This window comes from Charadrius vociferus, unplaced genomic scaffold (genome assembly GCF_000708025.1).
Source record: "Charadrius vociferus isolate BGI_N301 unplaced genomic scaffold, ASM70802v2 scaffold103, whole genome shotgun sequence".
In the NCBI taxonomy this organism is placed as follows: domain Eukaryota; kingdom Metazoa; phylum Chordata; class Aves; order Charadriiformes; family Charadriidae; genus Charadrius; species Charadrius vociferus.
This window is the reverse complement of record NW_009648061.1, coordinates 2,332,817-2,349,348: the sequence shown is the minus strand read 5'-3', so window position 1 is coordinate 2,349,348 and position 16,532 is coordinate 2,332,817.

Here is a 16,532-nt window from a genome sequence, read left to right as displayed (position 1 = left end):
CTTAGTGTCAGTGATTGCACCACAGTTTGTTGCTTTTATTTAAATATGTCCTATCTATTAATCTGAAAGGATTTTGATAGGAATAGAGACAGAATCCATTTGATAATTTGCAAGCTACTTAGGTCACAGAAATTCCTTCGAGGAATCCCTTCAGTGCTGGTCACATCTATAGCAGTATCTAAATAACAGTAGAGCAGACTGAATAGAAGTATCACTTAGCCTGACTAACAAGCAAATTCCTTTGTCTGGAATTTGGTTGCCCTCAATGAGCAACATCAGAACACAGCTGTCTTAAGCCTAACAGGAAATTTTCATGAGAGAATGCAATTATCCAGTTAGACTCTGGCTACCAAACCATTTAATGAAAAGTGCCTTACAAGCCTCAGTGGCTCCATGGGTTTGAGATATCTGCTTACACTCAGAAAAGGTAAAGACCAACGATATGCTGCTTTCTTCTCCCCTTTTAAGAGGGTAAGTACAGACTGAGAGCAGAAGGTTTTTCAATGTCACCATGAGGAACAGAGAAATAAAGCAAAAACATAGGAGAGAAGGAAAGTTTTAAACCAAGAGGTTCTTCCTCACAGTCCTTTATCTAGACAAGAAGAGGTTTTCTGGACACAAGATTTCTGAGGAAACAGACTATTGCATTAAATGACCTGGCTATCTATTCTTGTTCCATCACCTGTTTTAAATTGAACAAGAAGATTTCATCGTATTTATCAAAGCAGTCTCCTAGCTTTAGATTTTGGGCTATGATAAATTAAGCAGCACAACCTAATTCCGGAGAGATTCTTGGAGAGAAGCAGCACAGCCACTGAAGTCCTTTAGACAGGTTGCGTTCTTCTTCCAACTATAGCTGGGGCAAGGGCTGCACCTTGGTGCTTTCTCTTTGCCTCTCAGAAGGTATGGAAAAGGTCTGAAAGATTTTTCTGTAGTTCCCTGTTTAACAAATCTATATAATATCTAAGCATGATCAGCCTATGCAAGTTTTTCAGGGTAACCACATTTTCTTTCTTGCAGGATGAGCAAAAGAAAAATCTTATAAAATATGGGTAGGTTTTTAGTATTCACTCCCCCTCTGTTAAATGCAGTCTTTTTAGATTGCCATAAGAGGATCTATTTTTCCCCTACCATCACATTTCATTTGCCTGTCTACTTCTTTTCTTAATATGACATCATATTTTTTCCAGTTTCTGTAGTCTCATTAGTACTGCTAATATCTAAGACTTACTGCCCTCTTCATCTTTGCTGCATTAGACAATTTAGAAGTTTCAACTTATTAACCATTGCTGCTAGGTGTACCTAATTCACAAGAATCAAACTACTTTCTGTTACTTTTTGTCACATTCATTCTCCCTTCTGTCTTGACAGATAGAGAACTTTTCATATTTACTCTTCTGACTTGTCACTGCTGAAGACGTTCTTACTCTTAATGTACTCTTCTACTGAAGATGACAAGCTGGCATGTAATTTGCATGAACCACTTTCAAGATCTGCTTCTAAACATGACAGTCTGCTGAGCTGCTGTCGCAGGTAGAGTATTAATACCTCTTCCCATTAAAGGTACAAACTGTGGAGGAGGCATAGAGGGGAGTGATGGGTCAGACTCTAGCGGTGAAGCTGCTGACCTTATACTACAACAAAGCAGAATTCTTTGGCAAAGCTATTGCCATGACTAGGTTCATGGAAAATAAGTGTTCGAAACAGCCACATAATCCTTATTTCCAAATCATGCTGTCATCTCAGAGAATAATGAAATAGAAAATAGACTTGATAGAAGGGATAAGTATCAAGTATGCTGTGTCGAGAATGGCAGATAGGGATTTTTTTTACTTAATTATGAGCTAGCCTAAAGCTTTTGTCACAATATATCCCTTCAGTGAAGAAGGAGGGTTCCAACAGCTTTGGTGGGAAGAAGATGGTTTAAAATGTTTGTACTCAGAAACCACCTTCTCTGCCTTTTGCTTCTGTCAGTGTGGTGATGACTAACTCAAGCCTACATTTTGTTTCATTCTGATTCACTGGGCACAGATACACACACGATTTTTGCTGTCAGCAAGTTTGGGTTAAGCAGTTAACTGCCATACCGTGTTCATCACAAGATACTATTCCCTGTGTTCTGCTGGTTTAACCTTTCAGTTACTGTGATCTTATCAAATCCTTAATCCAAGTTTTAAAAAAAAATTTAAATAAAAAGTTTCTTCCTTCACCTAGTACTACTGTGTCTATCCTGTGGTGATCCTTTCATGTGCAGATTCTACAATGTTTACACTCCCCAAGATGTTTTTCTCAAGCCTCTTTTAAAAATAAAGAACTCACTTTGTCTTTCTCTTCTTTGAAATGCACAGAATTTTCTCAGTTTTCATTGAGTAATGAACTGTTGGGAGTAAGTGAATCTGGTGGGCTCCATGACCCAGCTGGGTCCCATCCACCCTCGCCTGACAGCTGGAAGACTACTGCCTTTCTATGCCATCATGTCCAGGCAGCAGTGAAGCTGAGCGTATGCAAGCCCCCCTACGGCAGCTGTTTCAGTAGCTGAGACCAAACCTGGGTCTCCCCCAGATGCCTGACCCTGGAAAACATGAGCCCTTGAGGTTTGTGTTCCCTATCCCCTTGCAGGTTCACGGATCTCTTAGCCTAAAGGCCTGCTAGTCAGGACTGAAGTTAACTAGTGTTTGCACAGTGGCACGCAAAATAAAGACTAGAAATAGGATTTAATAAGAGTAGAGGACAGACTGCAGTGGTCAAATGTGAGGATCAGTCAGACAGACCTACAGACAAGCTGCCTGTTTACACCCAGCAACTTTTATCTCCTTTCCCTTATATTTGCCTATGTTTGTTCCTGTCTGATTGTCATGGTCAAAACAGTATCAACAAGGGATTTTTACTTAATATAATTTAATTCCAATTAACTAAAGTTTTAAATACTGAGTCAAACTTTGGGGAAAAAAAAACAAATAAAAAAACGCCTCCACTCCATTGTCTCTTTTGCGGATGCACCACCCTTGCTACCCTCTGACATGAAAATCTTGTGGTCTAAGAATAAATGAGGTGGTTAGGATGGCTTTTTATTCCTAAAATATTGTGGACTCATTCTGAAATTTAATTTGTATTATGCCTCACTTAATGTATAGATAAAAATGATGATCTGTGTAATTAATTTTCTAGCTACGCAGCTTACATAAAAGAGAAATTTATTGTTTGGTCATTTAAGAAACATATCACAGAATGGTCAGGGCTGGAAGGGATCTTTGGAGATCATCTAGTCCAAGCCCCCTGCCAAAGCAGGTTCATCTACAGCAGGTTGCACAGGACAGCATCCAGGCGGGTTTTGAGTATCTCCAGAGAAAGACACTCCGCAACATCTCTGGGCAGGGTGTTCCAGTGCTCTGTCACCCTCAAAGTAAACACATTTTTCCTCACGTTCAGATGGAACACACAGATGTTTCTTGTGTTCCAGCTTGAGCCCGTTGCCCCTTGTCCTGTTACTGGGCACCACTGAAAAGAGTCTGGCACCATCCTCTTGACACCTACCCTTTAGATATTTATAAGCGTAGATAAGATCCCCTCTCAATCTAGTCTTCTCCAGGCTCAGGTCTCTCAGCCTTTCCTCAGAACAGAGGTGCTCCATTCCCCCAATCATCTTTGTAGCCCTCCACTGGACTCTCTCCAGTAGTTCCCTGTCCTTCTTGAACTGGGGGGTCCAGAACTGGACACAGTACTTCAGATGCGGCCTCACCAGTGCAGAGTAAAGAGGGAGGATGACCTCTCTCTTAACCTGCTGGCCACGCTCTTTTTAATGCACCCCAGGAGACCATTGGCCTTCTTGACCACCAGGACACATTGCTGCCTCATGGTCAACTTGTTACCCACCAGGACTTCCAGGTTTCTCTCTGCAGAGCTGCTTTCCAGCAGGTCAACCCCTAACCTGTACTGATGCATGGGGTTATTCCTCCTCAGGTGCAGGACACTACACTTGCCTTAACTGAATTTCATTAGGTTCCTCTCCACCCAACTCTCTAGCCTGTCCAGGTCTCACTGTATGGCAGCACAGCCTTCTGGAAGGCTGTGTTGCCATACAGCGAGTCCTTAAATGCACAAAATCAGACAGATAAGACAAGGAATGTTCCAAAACTTCTCTCTCAGTAAGAGAGTATAAGATCTATAGAAAGATCACGGGATGGGACTTCTGAGGAGCAGCAAGCATGAATTCTAAGTGATAGCACCAGTATTTAAGAGCAATATAAATTACATTACAAAGCAAAGCTACAGTAAAGAAGCAGAAAGCAGACAAAGCAGAATTTCATACACAAAAGACAGCAGACAAAGAAATTGTAAAAGCATATAAATGCCAATTATCCCAACAAAAAATCCACTACTGGCAGCTCTCCTGAACAGGGGAAGCAGTAAGCCTGATGATAATTTCTGTTGCAAATGAATTCAGCTAGAAATTCCTACCTTGTTCTCTATACTAAATAATGTATTTTGAAAAACTTTATTTTCTTTTGTAAGATCCTAGTACTGTCTTTTCAACTCTTTATGGGTGAAAACAGCCAGAGAACATCTACGTACAGAGATGAGTACTAATGCAGAAAAGGAACGAATTTGGCCTTTCTTTCCCGTCCTAGTTTTTTCTCTCTATACAAGGTGTGTTTTGCTGACAATGACTGTCTTTAAATTTGTTTCTACAGTTCACTGTTTGTACCTCATATTCCTCTGGGGACAGGTACTGAAATAAACATTTAATGTTTTTCTTTGCTGTAATTACCACCAAGCAACTGGATAGAACAGCTACTCTCTCTTTCTTAGGGTTGACTTATTCTCTGGATACAGTTCTTTTTGAAAGACTTCTTTTTCTTCTGAAATTATGTAGGTTTTAGTTCTGGGGGATAGCTAAACTGCATCCTTTTTTGGTTTCGTGAACATATTTTCACAGTGGCATTGTTTATTAATTTGTAGTATGATGTACTTAAATGATGACTGTTCATTACATGCAGCAATTATATTTTGAAAACAAAAAATGTGGCTCTTACATCCTCTTTTCTTTTCTGATTTTCGTCAGAAATAATTATCTCCCTTCACTGGACTCATCAGTCTCCACTTCTAAAATCTATTCTAATCCTGCTTCTTTTCATGATGTCTAAATTATTTTGATATTTAATCAACATACAGTATTTCGGGGTCTTGATCAGAATGCTAATGGGGTTCATGGATGTGAGTTTGGAAAATGATGAAAAAGGCATCACTTCAATAAACTGGATTACAGAACAGAGCTAAAAGTTTTATTTAAACATTATAGAGTTCAGTACATTATTCAAGCAGCAGCTTCTGTGTTAGCATTACTGGTGATATTTAAGTGCACAAGATAGATAACATTTTTCTTATTGGGAATTGCTAAGGAAGATAGGGTAGTTCTCCACTTAGTTACCTAGCAGGCCTTATTTCCATTGCTTCACCCACATCCCCAATCAGATCTGCAACTCAAAATTTTCATTTATTTTTGCCTTGCTGATGTTTGCGGGTATAACTCTATTACGGTGACACCTATGCAATTAGTTTTCATAGGGCTTTCTACACCCATTAACCATCCTGACATCCACTGCCTGGAGACATCAACACCTTTAAAAAAGAATTGCACTTATATATAGGAAGTAGAGTGTACAGCATGAAATAATACCACGACTAGAGACCTTTAAAAAAGAATTGCACTTATATACAGGAAGCAGAGAAATAATACCACAACTAGACCAACTATTACATTGTAAAAGACATTTCAGTTTCCAGGTTCAGACATGTGCCATCACGGTTCTCAGACAATCGCAACTATGTGTAAGACTGCACAGAAGAATACCACCCCATGCACACACAGACTAATGTAAGCATAATTAAAATACCATTCCAGCCATATGGATAGAATCGTAGAATCATAGAATGGTTTAGGTTGGAAAGGACCTTGAAGATCATTGAGTTCCAACCCCCCTGCCATGGGCAGGGACACCTCCCACTAGACCAGGTTGCCAAAGGCATCTAGGAGATAGCACATGGGATTGATCTGCTCTTCTATCAAGTTAATCAAATTTTTTGTCTATTCTAAATGAGAATTGTTGCAAAACACGGGGGCAGATTTGCTCTGATTAGTCTTTAGACAGCATGACTGTGTGACTCATTATTTCCCTACCTGTTCTCTTTGTGTGGCTCTTTTAATAAAGAAGCATGCAAGCCCTAAGGTCCATCTAGAGGCAAAACAAGGGAAGAACAGATTTCTCACCTGGACAATCCAGAGCTGATGTACTTCTTCCTGTTTTGAACAGTTTTGTTCTGGTTTTGAGAGCAGGGAGAGATCAGCCTGCTTTGAATAGCTGCTCTTGTGAGACATTAAAGGAAAGGAAAAAAACCCAGCTTTATTAGGGAAGAGGTTCTCATAATAGATTACTGCACTAGTGGAGCACATATAAGGACAGGGCAACAGTCAGTAAAGGCATTTTGAGAGCAATCAGTCACAGGAATATTAGAGATGCCTGAAACTACTGTGAATTCTGTTATCAGGGTCAGAAAAGTGCCTTTTCATTTTATAAAACACATATCTCAGTAATAAGACAGCGTTAAAATTTCCGTTTTGAGATGGTAGTTATTATGAAGAAATTAATTATTTTCTCCAAGTCTGAGATGTAAAGCCTGGCAAGAAGCTGTTTAAACGTGAATTCCAGGGAGATACAAACAGATTCCCTAGTGGTAAAAACATGTTATGCTATTATGTTTGAAATTTGAAACAAATGTATGTACTGATCAATGAAGTGAAATGGCATTTCTATATACTGCACAGCAGTCACATGAACTAACAGTTGCAAATCTCTTAAACCGTAAGTAGCCAAGAATACATGAAGTAACATACTCATTTTCTAGGAGAAGAGAGATCTAATTCAGTTGGCAAATTGACAGGCTTTAGAAAGGGATATGTGCAACCATCTTTAATTGTTTCACAATGATCAGAAAGTGGCAAACTATCAAAACTCAGCCTTGTAAAAATCAGTAATTTTTAGAAACTGCTCATTGTGCTTGCTTTGATTTCCTTGCTAAATGTTCATATATTCGTATTTCAGTACTGATGGAACAAAAAAGTTTTTGGAAGTGGAAGATGTACAGAAGCTTAATTTTACATACATTCTTATTTAAATAATTATAATCACTCAGGTCTGCTTTATTTACTGTAGTTCTCCAAGACAAGGCAAAAGAAAAGTATAAATGTACAGGAATAAGATAGCTAGATTTCTGGAACACAGGTAATGTTTGGCTTAGAAATGGTTCAAATTTGGTGTGAAAATTTATGTCAGTCTTCTTTTTCTAAATATTATTATGAAGAAGCAACTTAAGTATTGGTATTTATTTGTATTTTTTGTCCAACTCCTACACCAAAACAGATCCTAAAGTTACTGAAAAGTTTAATGTGCTAATGTGTTCTCCATCTTGCATGCTTTCACACTACTCAGGATTGTGCAGTGGTATTCATGAGTTGTTGTGTAGCCTGTAGTCTTACTGTAGGTCCTTTGAGATGTGATGCACAAAATGCAGAAATTGAACCTTCTGCCACTGCTATGCAAGTTCACCTGCAAGCAAACAGGACGGATTCTCCCCCTGGTCCTGGAACTTAAGTTCCTTGGCCTCTGGGTAGCACTTCTGGGCTTATTTTGTAATGTTGTGATTTCTTCACACCAGTATCCTGAGGCTGACAGTTGCAGTTCGGATTTCCCCCTTTAGATATATTTGTGTAGAAAAGAAATCAGGGAGTCCTCTACAGTGCCGGGTCTGGAGACATGCAGTGCAATGCACTTGTTCCGCTCACATCTTTTTCACAGGCATCCCAAGACAACAGCTTGCAGAGCAGGTGTGATGGCAACTCATTCTTCTGCAGACTATGTCCCAGGAGGACTGCAGAGATAGAAGGACCTTCAAAGTACTGGCAGGTGTCGCTTACGTTGGTGGGCATGACAATGCCCTGGGACAGAGCTAGTGAGAGCTGGACGTCTACAACAACCTACTGCCAAGGCTAGGAATTGGAGAGAAGTGAAATAAGTGTGTGCAATGGTGGAAAGAAGCTGGGCTACGTATTCTGTGAGAGAGGTGTTATGCTGTTGGCACTTCTCTGAGAGGTCTTGCTTGCTAGCTTTGAGCAGGAGAAAATGGAGAATTCCCTGCAACTAAAGATGGCCCTCGGACAAAAGAGAATCCCTTTTAAGGGCAGCCAGCAGAATATAACTCTTGTTTGCTCTGTGCCTGGGGTATGTCACGTTGCTGGCAATTGAGATCATGGCATGCTATTGTAGCTTTTTGGATGATTAGGGGCTGCTCCTCTGGCTATACAAGTATCTGGACTGCCTGCTGCTGGAGAAATGCACCCTTACCTCCCATATTGATCAGATGAATATTAGACCTCCTGTGAACAAAAAGTTCTAGTAGAAATCTGCCTGACAGACAGTAGTGGAGATCCTTGCCCATGCCAGGCCATCCTGCTTCTGCCTTCAGATTTCAGATTTTCAGATTTTCCTACACAGATGGTGTCCATTTTACACAAAAGACTGCATGGAGCTTCCCCCATCTTCAAATGACATGCCAACCACAAGGTTGTTCTGAAAAACTGTGGCCTGGGTGTTGGAATGAGAAGAAGGGTAGGGATTAATTGTGTGTGATTTTTTTATCTTTTTTTGTCCAGGGAGGGAAGTAGAAGTATTATCGCTCATGGGGGCTGAGACTGATGCTACAGTATTGTGTTGTCATGTAATCTAAATGAATGGTCTTTCATTTATGGAAAATTTTTCCAAAGACTGCCTGTGAGGTCTGCGAGTTGTAATACCTGTACCACTGCAAATTAATGTATGGCATCAATTTAGAAAGTGGTGCATGTCATTTCTTTCATGTAGGAAAGCATATATACATGCAAAGTCATACCTAGTTGTCATAAACATTCTGTACTGAGACCTGCAACTCTGTTCTTTGTGATGATATGCCCTATTATTTGCTGACAATTGCCATTCAAAAGTATTTCAGCACTAATGCCAGGCTGCTCTTTCAAACAGACATAAGAGCCTATTAGGTGAAGTGCTCCCTTTTCACTGTAATGCCCGTTTCCTCTGCAGCAACAGCTATCTAGTCTCACGCACCATGCTTTCTATGGGAATATTGCTTTCATCTCTTCCATAAATCTCTCTTCCTTCCAAAAACGTAAAGAAAGCATGATAGTCACAAAAGGTGAATTTCTTTACTCTGATGGAGAGACCAGCTGATGGTTCTAGAGATCACTGTGAAGTGAGGAGAAATGTTGACCTCTCTGAAGAGAATCCCTCCTCTCTATAGTCACTCATGCTCAGAAAAGGGTGTTTCCGTGCTCCTACTTCTCTCTGGCTTCACAGAAGACCCAGTTTCAAACCCACACTTCAACAACTAGAATTTACTGCCCAAATCTATTTTAATTGGCAACAGATTAAATTAATTTTCCCCATGTCAATTCTGTTTTGCCAAAGATGGTAATTGGTAAGTGACGTCCCTGTCTTTATCTCAACCCACGCCCTTTTTCATCCTGTTTTCTCCCTCTGTCCTGTTGAAGAGGAGGAATGAGAGAGTGGCTGGATGGGAGTTTGGGCCTTAGCCAAGGTAAACCCACCACAATGCTAAATTCATGTTTATTAAAAATCTAGTTGCATATTCTTCTAGTGACAGGCATAAATTAACCTGAGATATCTGGTCTCAGGGCCTTCCTAAGTGTAACACAAACCACATGAGTCATTCCTGTAGTAGCAAAATCTCCCCTTGACTTCCATATACAACTGACACATTTCAAGTTATTTAAAAAGGAGGGTGTTTGGGGAATGGCAACAGCTCAGAACAAAATTCCCTGTCAACAAAGCGATTCATTCAGTGCAGGATGAGGAAGTGCTTTGGGAAGATGGAAGCCAGCTACACAATTGGTTCCAGTGGTAGGAAGCTCTTGACTGGCATTTTCCCAGTAGCAAGTGGGTTGTTGGAAGAACACCTGTGTCTCCCATGTGTGACTAGTATTCCAGGGAGGTCTTGAACATAATGTACACACAGAGATCACACCATGCATGTTCCGCAAGATGCATGCCTGTAAATGCTATGCATTTGGCTTTCTAAAGCATAAGGTTTACTGCAGGGATGCAATGTGTTCAAATACATTGTCAGAGACAGTTGGTTTACAGAGTAGGAGCCTTTCTCATCTGCTCAGGGAAATTAAGTTCCTTTATTTGTTGAACTGAGGCAGCTTAAACAGCTAGCAGACCCTATTTGAATTCTGCTTGGTGCGGTCACATCTGTGCATATTAAGAAATTTTCCAGCACCACATAGTGGACTGTACTTAGAAATAACCTTAATATGTCCAAGACAAAACAAATACAAAATAAAACTCTAACTTATTCTGGAAAGCCATTTTATGATGTTTAGTGAAACCGCCTTCTGAAGAAAACAAAACCGAAACCCAAAAGAACAAACAAAAACCACAAACCAAACTAAGGGACTTACCTCCTAGTTGAGTTCTTCTGAAAAATGAGGAAATTTAACTTAAAAATCTGTAGACTTTTGGCTCTGGTGCTCTATCAGAAGATTGTTTTGAAAATTCCCTTCTTGCTGTACCTAATAAAAAGTCAACTCTTTCTCAGGCTTTATTTTGCTGTGCCAAAGTGGTTGAACCAAATAAAGGCTAAGCTTCTCCAGAATACATTTTGCAGGCTCATAAGGGTTTTCTCTGCCTCTTCTTGGTGCGAACAAACATACTCTGGGGTAATAAACAGTTTTATCAGGATAGCTGCATAGTTTCCAATCACACTAGGCTGCAAGAGCTTGCTTACATATGCCTGTGGAATACCACACAGACACATATTCGTTCTTGTAATAACTAACTCTTTCTTCTTCTCATCATCCTAATAGGTTTCTTCTACATCTGTTGCACATCAAATTCTTCTTTCCCAAAGCCTGTGTAATTAGAATTCTCATTCTAACAATTTCTTTGAACATCAAGACTACTTAAGTGTTTTGCGTATCAGTTTATTTATGCAGAAGGCATGTCTCAGGGAGAGAAATTGTAAAGCCTGAACCTCAACAGTCAATTTGAACAAATAAGTCTTAAAAAATCTGTCCTCTGAGAATCATATTAAGTTCCAGGAAAACAGGTAGAAGATACCATAATACCAGCATATCAAAGTGTCTTTCTTCACCTTTCTCTTGCTTTTTATTGGCATTCCACTTCTTGCTTTTGCGTGGTAGACTAAAGTTAATGTATACGACTGTTGGAAAGTAAGCTCTCCTTCATGTTTATGACAATTGTTTTTCTTCTTGGGCTGATAATTCTGAACTTTTGTGAATTGTTGCAATTTCTTTTCTTTTAATTAGCTTAACTTAATAGATAAGAACTCAGTTGCATAATCAAATTTACTCCATCCTTTGCACCACAGCTGTTCAGAAAAAGGAGGCAAAAAGCAGTAATTCACTACAGCATTCAATATTTATTTTCCAAATACATGCCAGGAATGTCAGCACTACTGGGATTGAGCTGAAAGGTTATTCAAGATGGCTTACCATGCTGACCTTTATTTATGATGGGTGTAAACAAGTCAGTGAGGGTATATGCTATTCAGATTTTTATTCCTTCTTTCTTCTCACTCTGTAATTGTCACCCATCCATAAGAAATTTCCTTGAGACAATGATTATCTTATAATGAGGACTAATTAGCTGTTGAACCAATTCTAGCATATGGTGCAGCAGAACTTCCCCAAAACTGGCTTGAATGGAATGGTGCCATCTGTCTGGGTTGAGTTCAGCTAACAATCTGTCACATTTTTTTGTTTTAACCTCTTTGATAATTAAAGACAAACTGGCATGGTCTGCTGATAAAATGGAACCTCCCAAATAACTACCAGACCTTCAGTTTCTGTGCAATCAAGGGTCTTAGTCAATCATAAACAGCTTTTAGGTTTAACACCAGTAAAGCCAAACTTTATAGACCATTTTCTCTCATCCTTGAAACTGGAATTCTGATTTAAGCACACTTGGGCTATAGAAGATCTGTCGATTTCTCTGTTCTGGAACATTGCCTAAAGCCATAAATTCTATTTTTTTGATCTTCTTTATTTTAAATACCTTATCATTTATATTAGTTGTAGCTAACTGTTGGAGAGAAATATGACAATTTGCCTGTCAGTAGACAAAACAAGACTTTTTCTACCTTACTAATATCTATCTAAGATTTTCAACATGAGACATCATACAAGTTCCTTTTTTCATGTTTGTATCAGAAAAAATGGAGTAGGCCTAAACTTCAGTGAGATTCAACTGAATTACATTACTTCAGAACGAAAAAAAAAAGTTTCTATTTCTGTGAGTAGCTTTAAACCAATGTCATTACCCAGCACAGTATTTTATGCTCTACATTATGCACATTGAATTGATTAAAAATATAAAAATATGCAATTTAGCTTATTAAAGCAACTACTGAAGAAAAGAAAGACTTTTTACATTAGCAGGGTAGAGGTAGAGAATTCTTCTGCAGGAAATAAAGAAATGAGAATAATAAACTGGAAATGACAATTCATTGATTATATTTTTTCCTTCAAATTAAAAGTGGCTTCAGTAATACATGTTTATGTTCTTGGAGCAGCTAGTGCATGTTTTTAAATAGTTTACTAAAAGGAATAACTTTTAAAATAGTATCTGCAGATAAGCAGCTCATCCTCAGAGAACACATCTTTTCACCTCCTTGAAACATACCATTTCCCAAGCAGCAGTTCTATGGTGCTAATAATCCCAGATAGCCCTTCTTCTTGAGACAGAACTAACTGTCTTGATCTGTCACTTTCTCCCCCATCAGAGCATGATGCTTATTCAGTATAAAGATATTGCAAATGCAGACATCCTAAAACCCAAAAGATTATACAGCCATTAGTGTTAAACTTCCAGCAAATTCTGCATAGAACAAAGTCAATACAAATCATGCAGAAACCAGAGAGGAGAACGTGATCCTTAGTTGCTTCAGATCTCAGTCCCGTGGATATCGGATGAGGCACAGAGGCAGAGACCTGACCACAGTGATGACCAGGCAGGCAGCTGGGCACTGAGGCATCTTCACTCTTGCAAGGACAGCTCCACAGGCTTCAAAGATCTGGTCCTCAAGTTGTGTAGTGAGCATTTACAGCTACAGAGAGTTGAAAATCATCTGAATGCTTCCTAGATTTCTAGTATAATGAGAACAGAGTGGTCTATCGACATCCTTCTTATTTAGTCTGTGGTCATCACCCTTTCAACTGTTGTAGTTTAGATGTGTGTCATGGTTTAGGCTGGGCTGGCCACTAAATGAATGACAGGTGCTCTCTTTAACTGCTCTCTCTTTTCCCAGACACAGAGGGGCTGGAATACCCTGTTGGTCAGTTTTGGGTCACCTGACCTGTCCTGTCCGCTCCTCACTACAGGTGCAACCCTTTTACACTCTTCCGCTTCTGACAGCATCAGCTCCTCCCCAGACCATTGTCTCTTATCTCATCCTTCTAGGCTGAAATAAACAGTGATTCTAACCATCAATCTGCCAAAAGTAGTTTTAGACTACTCTATGATTTCTTCCAAACATTTTTTTCAACTGAATTAGTGTGCTCCCATTATAGGAAGTGTAAGCAACCAGTGTAAGTAACGATAATGAATTTAGTCTCCCTGTTTTCCATCACTGGGAAGAGTAAAATTGCACAACTGAAAGTTTAGGTTTTGTGTCAAACATAAAAAAAAAAATGAACAAACCACAGGGCTGTAGCCATTCATTTTCACCCTTTCATAAAATTCCATTAAACGGTGTAAAATTGGCATCATTCTACTAACAGTATAATTCTACTAAGAACAAATAGTTTTAAGACTAAATGAAAATCATAAGAATTTTTAAGTTAACACCTGGTTAGTTTGATTTCTTCTCAATATAATAAAATACTTGAAAGAACAGGAAATACTTCTTATTTACTTACAGCTAGTAAAATATTCAAGTCCAAAGTTCATGTAAGTAGGAAACTGATTTAATAATCTGATTTAGTTAAATTAAAATCTGCTAAAATCTGCTAAAATACTGATTTCTGTCAAATATATTGAATCACTGGTTACAATTTACATTAGCAGTTTTAAAAAAATACATTAGTCTTCTTTTAGAGAAACAGACTATACAAAGAAAAGATGAAGAGTAAGATAACAGGATAAAACTACAAACTGTAGAACAGTGTTCTATCCTCTTCAGATTAATGAAAAACATGTTGCTGACCTGGTTAAATTGAGAAATTAAATTTGAGGATAGAAGTGTTCAATATTATTTTGTTAAATTTGTCTAAAATTAGAGTAACAGAAAAGGAATGAAGTTTTCAAAGTAAAGGGTGAATATTCCCCCCATCCCAAAAATTGAAAACTAAGATTCAATAGGCCTTTTCTACTTCATTCTATAACCTGCAGTTGTTAGCTAAGCCACGTATTTGTTTGGAATCTTCTCCCATGCTGTTTTTAGACAGCATTAGTGAAAATGAAGATGCAGCTTTTACAAAACTCAGTTAAAAACTGTGACAGATCTTAAACAGGATACTACTAAACCATTTAAATCTACGGAAAACAGCCTTTAATCTTCACTATTGGAAAACACTCTAATCTCAAACACTGCCTTGAATGCTGAATCATATTATGCAATATAGAACAAGATCTCTCATACTTGAATGCCTCAGTGAATCCCCCAGCTTAACAAAGAGCCTGAGAATTAATAGGTTATCTCCATCTTTATTTCAGAAGTTTTAATATTGCATCAAGTCACATTTTGAGATATGAGATTGCTGCCTCTTTTTAACTATCGACTGAATTCTTATGGCTGAAACGGTGCCAAACCCAACTGTCTCAAAAATCATTTCCGACTGAACTTCATTCCTTTGAGGGTATTGCATTGTTATTTGTATAGTTCCACCTGTGCAGTAACCACATTGACATTGCCCTCTACTGACAACTGATGACAAGACAATGAACAAGTTTGAACCCCTGCCTAGGCAATTTATGTTGACCAGACAGACTACGGATAATTGAAGAATACATGACCAGGGAACTTGTGTGTTAGACATCATCACAAAAAAAAAAAAAAAAAAAAAAAAAGGGGGTGGAAGCGTTATTTGAAGTGGGCTGAGAAATTCTTTAACTACAAATCTATTATGAAAGATATTTTCAGTTTTGAGGTATGCTAAGCCTTATCCATACTCCAGCTAGTTAGGAATTACAAATTCCTCCTCAGAATTTTGAATCTGAAGAATGCCAAACTGCTGACAGGTGCAGGACAGTTGGCAAATGGAAGGTACTTCAGTAGTGTTTTCCTCTTTTCTAAACACTGATCAGCAAGAGGTTCCGATTAATGGTTTCCTTTCAGATTCTGAAAATAGCTGCTAAAACCATAAAGCAAGTTTTAAATTCAGTATAGATGCACATCCATGTTCCAAAGGCTTTATTTCAATTCAGAGTTCAATATGAAGGAAATGCCCAAGCTAAGATGTATCAAATATTTCAACTTACAGAGGGTTGTAGTATTTAGTCAATTAAGTAAATAATAGTGATCAAGAAGTTGGCAATGTAAATAGAAAGACATTGAATTCACATGAATAAAAACCTGGTTGTGAACTTTTGAGAGTTACTAAAGTTCTGGGCTGCCCAAATCAATCTTTCATATATTTTTTGAGAGACCTGACTCTGAAAATTAGGGTCCTGAGCTGTGAAAATTTGAAAAAATGGCAATTCACTTTGAAATCCTGGTAATAACTTAAAGCCCAATTACTTCTTTATTTTCAACTGAATATAAATGTATTACTCTAAACTATATAATAAAAATCTTTTTTGAAGTGTCCTTACTTTTTAGCTTATGGCTTGACTCGTGGTAGATTTTCTTTGATAAGATGACTTACCTATATGCAAATTTAAAACACTTGGGAACCAAGAGAGACTTCAGACTCCTAAAATTCAAATCTATAAATATAATATGAAGATAATATTGCTGATTCTGTGCTGACTTAGAACTGTCAAGTTTTTCTAGATTCAGGAGGATGCTGAAAATTCTTTTGTTTGTCTCTGGTGGTAAATAACTTTCTGCGACAAAGTGAGAAATGGTGTTAACTCTACAGAGTTTTGTTTATTTGCACTAGGTAGCTGCCGCACATCTCATCAATTACTAGAAATCACTACACTTTTTTGAACCTTGTAAAGAATTGTGCAAGAAGACTCCTGTGTAAACCACTCATGTTTCTTTTACAGGAATATGACCAAATAGATTAATTCTTATTTAGCACATAAGCTAAGTGCCACCTTTGAGATCAGTCATGATTCTCTTGAATCTCTTCAAGCAAATATCTCTTCCTAATTTTTTTCTCTCTTCTCTTCTCTTCTCTTCTCTTCTCTTCTCTTCTCTTCTCTTCTCTTCTCTTCTCTCTTCTCTTCTCCTCTCCTCCCTCTCCTCTCCCTTCCTTTTCCTGGAGAGAAATCACT